The sequence below is a fragment of the Nannospalax galili genome, unplaced genomic scaffold (assembly GCF_000622305.1).
Source record: "Nannospalax galili isolate Female #2095 unplaced genomic scaffold, S.galili_v1.0 scaffold788, whole genome shotgun sequence".
NCBI lineage: Eukaryota > Metazoa > Chordata > Mammalia > Rodentia > Spalacidae > Nannospalax > Nannospalax galili.
Window position 1 is genome coordinate 76,842 of NW_008359996.1, and position 6,569 is coordinate 83,410.

Sequence of the window (6,569 nt, forward strand, 5' to 3'; positions counted from 1 at the left end):
TTTTGTGACTGTAGCTCTATAGTATACTTTGAGATCCAGTAAAGTAATCCCCCCAGAGTTGCTTTTTGTGCTCAGGGTTGTTTTGGCTATCTGGGGTCTTTTGTGCTTCCATACGAATTTAAGGATTTTTTTTCTAATTCTGTGAAGTATGTCTTAGAGATTTTGATTGATATTGCATTGACTCTATATATCGTTTTTAGTAAGATGGTCATTTTCACAATATTAATACTTCCGATCCATGAGCATGGGAGGTCCTTCCATCTTCTGGTTTATTCCTCAATCTATTTCTTTAAATATTTAAAATTTACATTGTAGAGATCTTTGATGTCTTTGGTCAGGTTTATTCCAAGATATTTTTTTTTGCAGAAATTGTGAATGGGAACACTCCCCTGTATTTCTCCAACTGCTAGTTATTAGTATATAGAAAGGCTACTGATTTTTCTAGATTGATTTTATTACCTGCCACTATACTGAAAATGTTGATCAGTTCTAGGAGTTTTCTTGTGGAACTTTTGAGATCTCTTAGGTATAGTATCATATCATCTGCAAAAAGGGATAGTTTGACCTCTTTTCCAATTAGCACTCTTTAATTTCCTTCTCCTGTCTTATTGCTCTAGCAAGAGTTTTAAGCACTATGTTAAAAAGGAGCAGAGATAGTGGACATCCTTGTCTGGTTCCTGATTTTAATGGGAATGCTTCCAGTTTTTCTCCGTTAATAAATGATGTTGGATGTGGGTTTGTTGCATATATCTTTAATTATGTTGAGTTATGTTCCCTCCAGTCCAATTCCCTTTAGAACGTCTTTTTTCAATATTTTTTATTTATTATTTTTATTTTATGTATATGCATGTAGTGCCTGTATGTATGTAAGTGCGCCCATGTCATACAATGTCCACAGAGGACAGAAGAGGCTGTCGGATCCACTGGAATTGGAGTTACAGACAGCTGTTAGCTGCCATGTGGGTGCTGGGATTCGAACCCAGGTCTTCTGTAAGAACAGCCATTGTTCTTAACCACTGATCCATCTCTCCAGCCCTCCCCTTAGAACTTCTATCATGAATGCATGATGAATTTTGTCAAAAGTCTTTTCTACATCTATTGAGATCACGATATGGTTTTGTCTTTGAGTCCATTTATATGATTAATGACATTTATCAACTTGTGTATATTGAACCACCCCTGCATCTCTGGAATAAAGCCTACTTGGCCATGGTGTATGATGTTTTTAATGTGCATTTCTATGCAGTTTGCAAGTATTTTGTTGAGAATTTTTGCACCTATGTTCATTAATGATATGGGTCTATAGTTTTATTTTTTGGTTGTGTCTTCCCTTGGTTTAGATATTAGAGTGATGCTGGCTTCATAGAAGGAATTTGGGAGTTCTCCCTCTGTTTCTATCATTTTGAATGATTTAAGTAGTATTGGTTGGAGGTCTTCTTGAAATGTCTGGTAGAATTCTGCTCTAAATCCATCTGGGCCTGGGCTTTTCTTAGTCAGGAGCCTTTGCATTACTGTTTTGATTTCCTTATATATTATGGGTCCGTTTAAACTATTGATCTCTTCTTTTAATTTTGGTGGTTCCCATGATTTTAGATATCCATCCATTTCTTTTAGATTTTCAAATTTAGTAGAGTATAGGTTTTTAAAATATTCTCTTATAATGGTCTGGATCTTTTTGGTGTCTGTTGTGATGTTTCCCCTTTCATCTTTGATTCTGTTGATTTGGAATTTCTTTTGTTTTTTTGGTTAACTGGGCTAAGGGTCTGTCTTGTTTAGCTTTTCAAAGAACAGCTCTTAAATTCACTGATTCTTTGTATTGTTTTCTTTATGTCTATTCATTAATTTCTGCTCTGATTTTTGTTATTTCTTCTCTTCTGCTGGGTTTGGGTTTCATTTGTTCTTGCCTTTCCAGTGTCTTGAGTTGTAGTGTTAGGTCTTTTATTTGGGCTCTTTCTAATTTTTAATGTAGGCACTTAGAGCTATAAACTTCCCTCTTAGGACTGCTTTTAAAGTGTCCCAGAGGTTGTGTTCTGTTTTATTGTACTCTTCATTGAATTCCAGAATTCTTTTATTTCTTTCTTAATTTCTCCTTTGACCAACTCATTATTTAAGAATGTGTTGTTTAATCGACATGAGTTTGTGTAGTGACTAGGGCTTCTTCCAGTGTCAATTTTGATCTTTATTCCATTGTGGTCTGATAGAATGTATGCAATTATTTCAATTTTTTGTATTTGTTGAGGATTGTTTTGTGCCCCAGTATGTGGTAAGTTTTTGAAAATGTTCCATCAGGTGCTGAGTAGAAAGTGTATTATTTGGTGTTTGGGGGCGAGGGGGATAATTGAAAGATGTCTGTTAGGTCCATTTAATGTATTGTATCATTTAATTCTGACATCTCTCTGTTTATTCTCTGTCCAGTGGACTTGTCTAATGGAGACAGTGGGGTATTGAAGTCCCCTACTATTACTGAGTTGGGGTTAATCTGTGTCTTAAAGTCCTGTAGTGTTGTTTTTATGAATTTAGGTGCACCAGAGTTTGGTGCATATATGTTCAGGATTTTAATATCTTCCTGGTTAATTGTTCCTTTGATCAGAATGAAGTAACCCTCCTTATCTCTTCTGATTAGTTTCAGTTTGAAGTCTATTTTGTCAGATACTAGAATTGCAACCCCTGCTTTATGCTTAGTGTCATTTGCTTTGAATATTCTTTTCCATCCTTTCACCTTAAGGTAGTGCCTGTCCTTGAAGGTGAAATCAGTTTCATGCAGATAGCCAAAAGATGGATTTTATTTCTTGTGTCTTTTGACTGGGGAGTTCAGTCCATTGATATTTAAAGTTATTGTCGAAAAATGTGTATTGATTACCTTCGTTTTGTTGCTGTTTGCATTCTTTGTCTAATTTTGAGTTTCCTCAATTATACCTTTATTTATTTTCTTTCATTGCCCCTGGGGTATAGTTGTTCCTTTCTCTGTTCTTTGTATTGCTTTAACTATTCTTTGAAGGGCTGATTTTGTGGATGTGTATTCTTTCATGCTATTCATGTCATGGAAAATTTTTCTTTCCCCCTCAACTATAATAGATATTTTTGCTGGGTAGAGTATTCTGGCCTGGCATCTATTGTCATTTAGAACTGCAAATACCTTGGACAAGGCTCTTCTGGCTTTCATGGTTTGCATTGATAAGTCTACTGTAATTCTGATTTGACTTGTTTTTCTTTTGCTGCTTTCAGTATTCTGTCTTTGTTCTGTAATTTTTTAGTTTTTTGTTTGTAGTGTTTTACTATAATATGCTGTGGGAAGTTTCTTTTCTGGTCATGTCTATTTGGTATTCTATGTGCTTCCTGCATTTGTATGGGGATATCTTTCCTTAATTTTGGGAAGTTCTCTTCCACAATCCTGTTTAAGATCTGGTCAATACCATTAACCTGAAATTCTCCTTCCTCTATGCCTATGATATATAGATTTGGTCTTTTCATGGTGTCCCACTTCTCTTGCATATTCCATTCCTGTGTTTCTTTAAATTTTTCAGAATATTTGCGTGAGTGGTCCAATTCTTCCAACTTATCCTCCAGTGTTGATATTTTTTCTGTTTCATTCATTCTAATAGTGAGGATTTCCCCTGTTGTCTCAAGTTGGCTTATTGAGTTTTTCACTTTGTCTTTCATTTCTGCCTGAGTTTTCTTCAATGTTTCTATCTCTTTTGTGAATTCATTCGGAAGTTTATCCCTATCTTCTTTTATGTATTTGATTTGTTTGTTCATATGTTCTTTAAATTCATTGAATTCCTTGATCATGTTTATGATTGTTCTTTTAAATTATGTGTCCTGGGTTATCTCCAGGGGGTTCTCCTTGTAGAACTCTTCTACATGACTGGTGGCATTTGGTGGAGACATAATGTTTTGGCTTTCCTTTTTATTATTCTTTTGTTGTGATTTTGGCATGTTGTTTGTTATTCTGATAGGAAAATTGAGTTGAAGTTTGCTTCTGTTTGTATTATTGGTGTGCCTTAGTCCTTTTCTTATTGGTTATGTAAAGCTGGTTGGTCCAGGTTTCAGGCTCAGGCACGTTTTATTTTGGAAGGAACTGATGGCTTAAGATCAGCTACTCAGGATCTCCCACAGAAGCCCAAGTCAGGTTCCAGTCAGGTACACTCAGGCTTCCTTTTAAGGTTTGGACCGCTATTAGTGGGAAATCAGAGCAAAATTTGGGAAGTTCCCTAAGGGGGGTCAATTTAGGGATTCAGGCAGTCTGCTGAGTTCTCAGCCCCTATGCCAGAGGAAGGCTAGAATAGGCACTATGTGGTGGTGTGCTGAGATCTCAGCCACTATACCAGTGGAGCTCGGAACAGGCCCTCTGAAGCTGTCTGCTGAAATCTCAGCTTTGTCCTACCAAAAGGCAGAGGTCTGCCCAGGGACCTTGAGTTCTCAGCCCCTATGCCAGAGGAAGGCCAGAATAGGCACTCTCTGGCAGTCTGCTGAAGTCACAGCAGCTACAATGGAGGTCAGACCAGCCCTCTCAGGCAGTCTGCTAAGATCTCAGCCTTAACCTACCAAGGAGCAGAGGTCTGCCCTGGGGCCTTGGGAGGGGCCTGACATAATCCCAGTTAGTTAGGGTATGGCATGATTAGGGGAAGCTCACCATCATGTGAAGGTAGGATCTAAGAGTTCTCAGGTGGTCCCCTGAGTTCTCAGCCCCTATGCCAGAGGGAGGCCATAACAGGCACTCTCAGGCAGTCTGCTGAGATCACAGCCACTACCATACAGGCCCGTTTTACCTTCAGAGAATAGTGCATGGTGATTTTGAGGCTGCCCTTGACTGGGCAGTATGAAACTTACCAAACCTACTTCCCTTAAGGAGTAGAAGAACATCACATGTTCCCAGCTTTGTCTTTGTTTTTCCTTGGGCAAAAATGGTCTCTGTTTTAACTCAGAAAGAAGGGGGTTCCTTTGCTAGGAAACATAGAGACCTATAACTCAGATTTTATGTTAGTTTTTAGAGGCAGGACCACGTAACTTGGTTTATGGAGTGAAATTAGAAAACCACTGTTAGGTTCCTGGAAGTTTCGATTTTTCATTGTGTCACATAGGCCACTGGGCCTACAGAAAACAATGGGTATTGAATAGAAAGGAAAATCTACACTTACCTCAGGCTCCCTTTGAATGGGCAGTATGAAACTTATCAAACATACTTTCCTGATGAAGAAGAGTACATGTTCATTGGCTTCCTGTTTGCTTTTGCTTAGGCAAAAATAGTGTTCTGTTTCAGCACTGGAAGAAACAGGTTCCTCTTCTAAGAATTATAGTCTTATAACTCACAGAGACTTTATGTTAGTTCTTAGAGAAAGGCCCACATCACTTGGTTTTTGGAATAGAACAAAGAAAACCAGTTAGGTGCCTGGCATTTTTGAATTTTGAGACTGCCATATAGACCTCTTTACTAGTGAACTGTACATGGTGAACTGGAAGGAAAGACTGCATGTATCTCAGGCTTCTTTGGATTAAGTACTATGAAAGTCACCAAACAAACTTCCTTAAAGAAGTGAAGAACATATGCTTACTGGCCTCCTGTTTGCTTTTCCTTGGGAAAAATAAGGTTCTGTTCATTTTTAAAGAAATGGGTTCCCCTACTAGAAGTCATAGAGGCCTATATGACTTAGATAAGGTATATTCTACTTCTTAACTGCCGGCCCACATAACTTGGTTTGTGGCGTGGAACTAGCAAAGCCACTGTTAGGTTTCTGGCACTTTTACTTTTGAGACTGCCATACTGTAGCAGCTGCAAAGTGACTGGTGCCAAGAAACTGAAGTCAAGATCAAAAGAGGCTCAACAAAACCAGGTGACTCCAGGCTATGCTGTAGAGGAGTGCATTTTACAGCATCCTCAGAAGCTTTTATTAGGATAACTCAGTGTATAGAGTTCACACAAATCTCATACATGATTAATGCTTAATCAGTGCAAAAGGCACAGGATTCCCTTATCCCTATAGTCAGGAGATGGCTAGACTTGCTCAAGGCTGTGACAACTTGGTGAAGGCTAAAGGTGCATAACAGACTTCCTAAGTACATGTTTTGAAGCATACTTGCACAAAGCAAGGGTTGTATTCCAGCCCATTCCCAGTGTTACAGGAGCAGCAGGTGCAAGCATTCCTATCTACAAGCCTGTCAGCTGAGTCTAAGGAAGTTTGTTAACCCTTTGTGTTCCAAGTGCCACTTTCTCTAAGAGACAAAGGAAGCAGTTATATATCTTCTTTTTTCTGTGAACTGATTTAGTGACTGTGCTGGATAGCTTTGGTGTCAACTTGACACACCTGGGTTGAGGGGGCCTCAATTAGGGAATTTCCTCTATTGGACTGGCCTGTGGCCATGTCTGAGGGGCATCTTCTTGATGAGTGATGTGGGAGGGCCCAGTCCACTGTGTGTGGTGCCACCCCTGGGCAGATGGGCCTGTGTTGCATAAAAAAGCAGGCTGAGCAAGGAAGGGGCCAGGGGAGCAAGCCAGTAAGCAGTATTCCTCCATGGTCTGTTTCCAGCTCCTGCCTCCAGGTTCCTGCCCTGAGTTCCTACCTTGGGCTCCC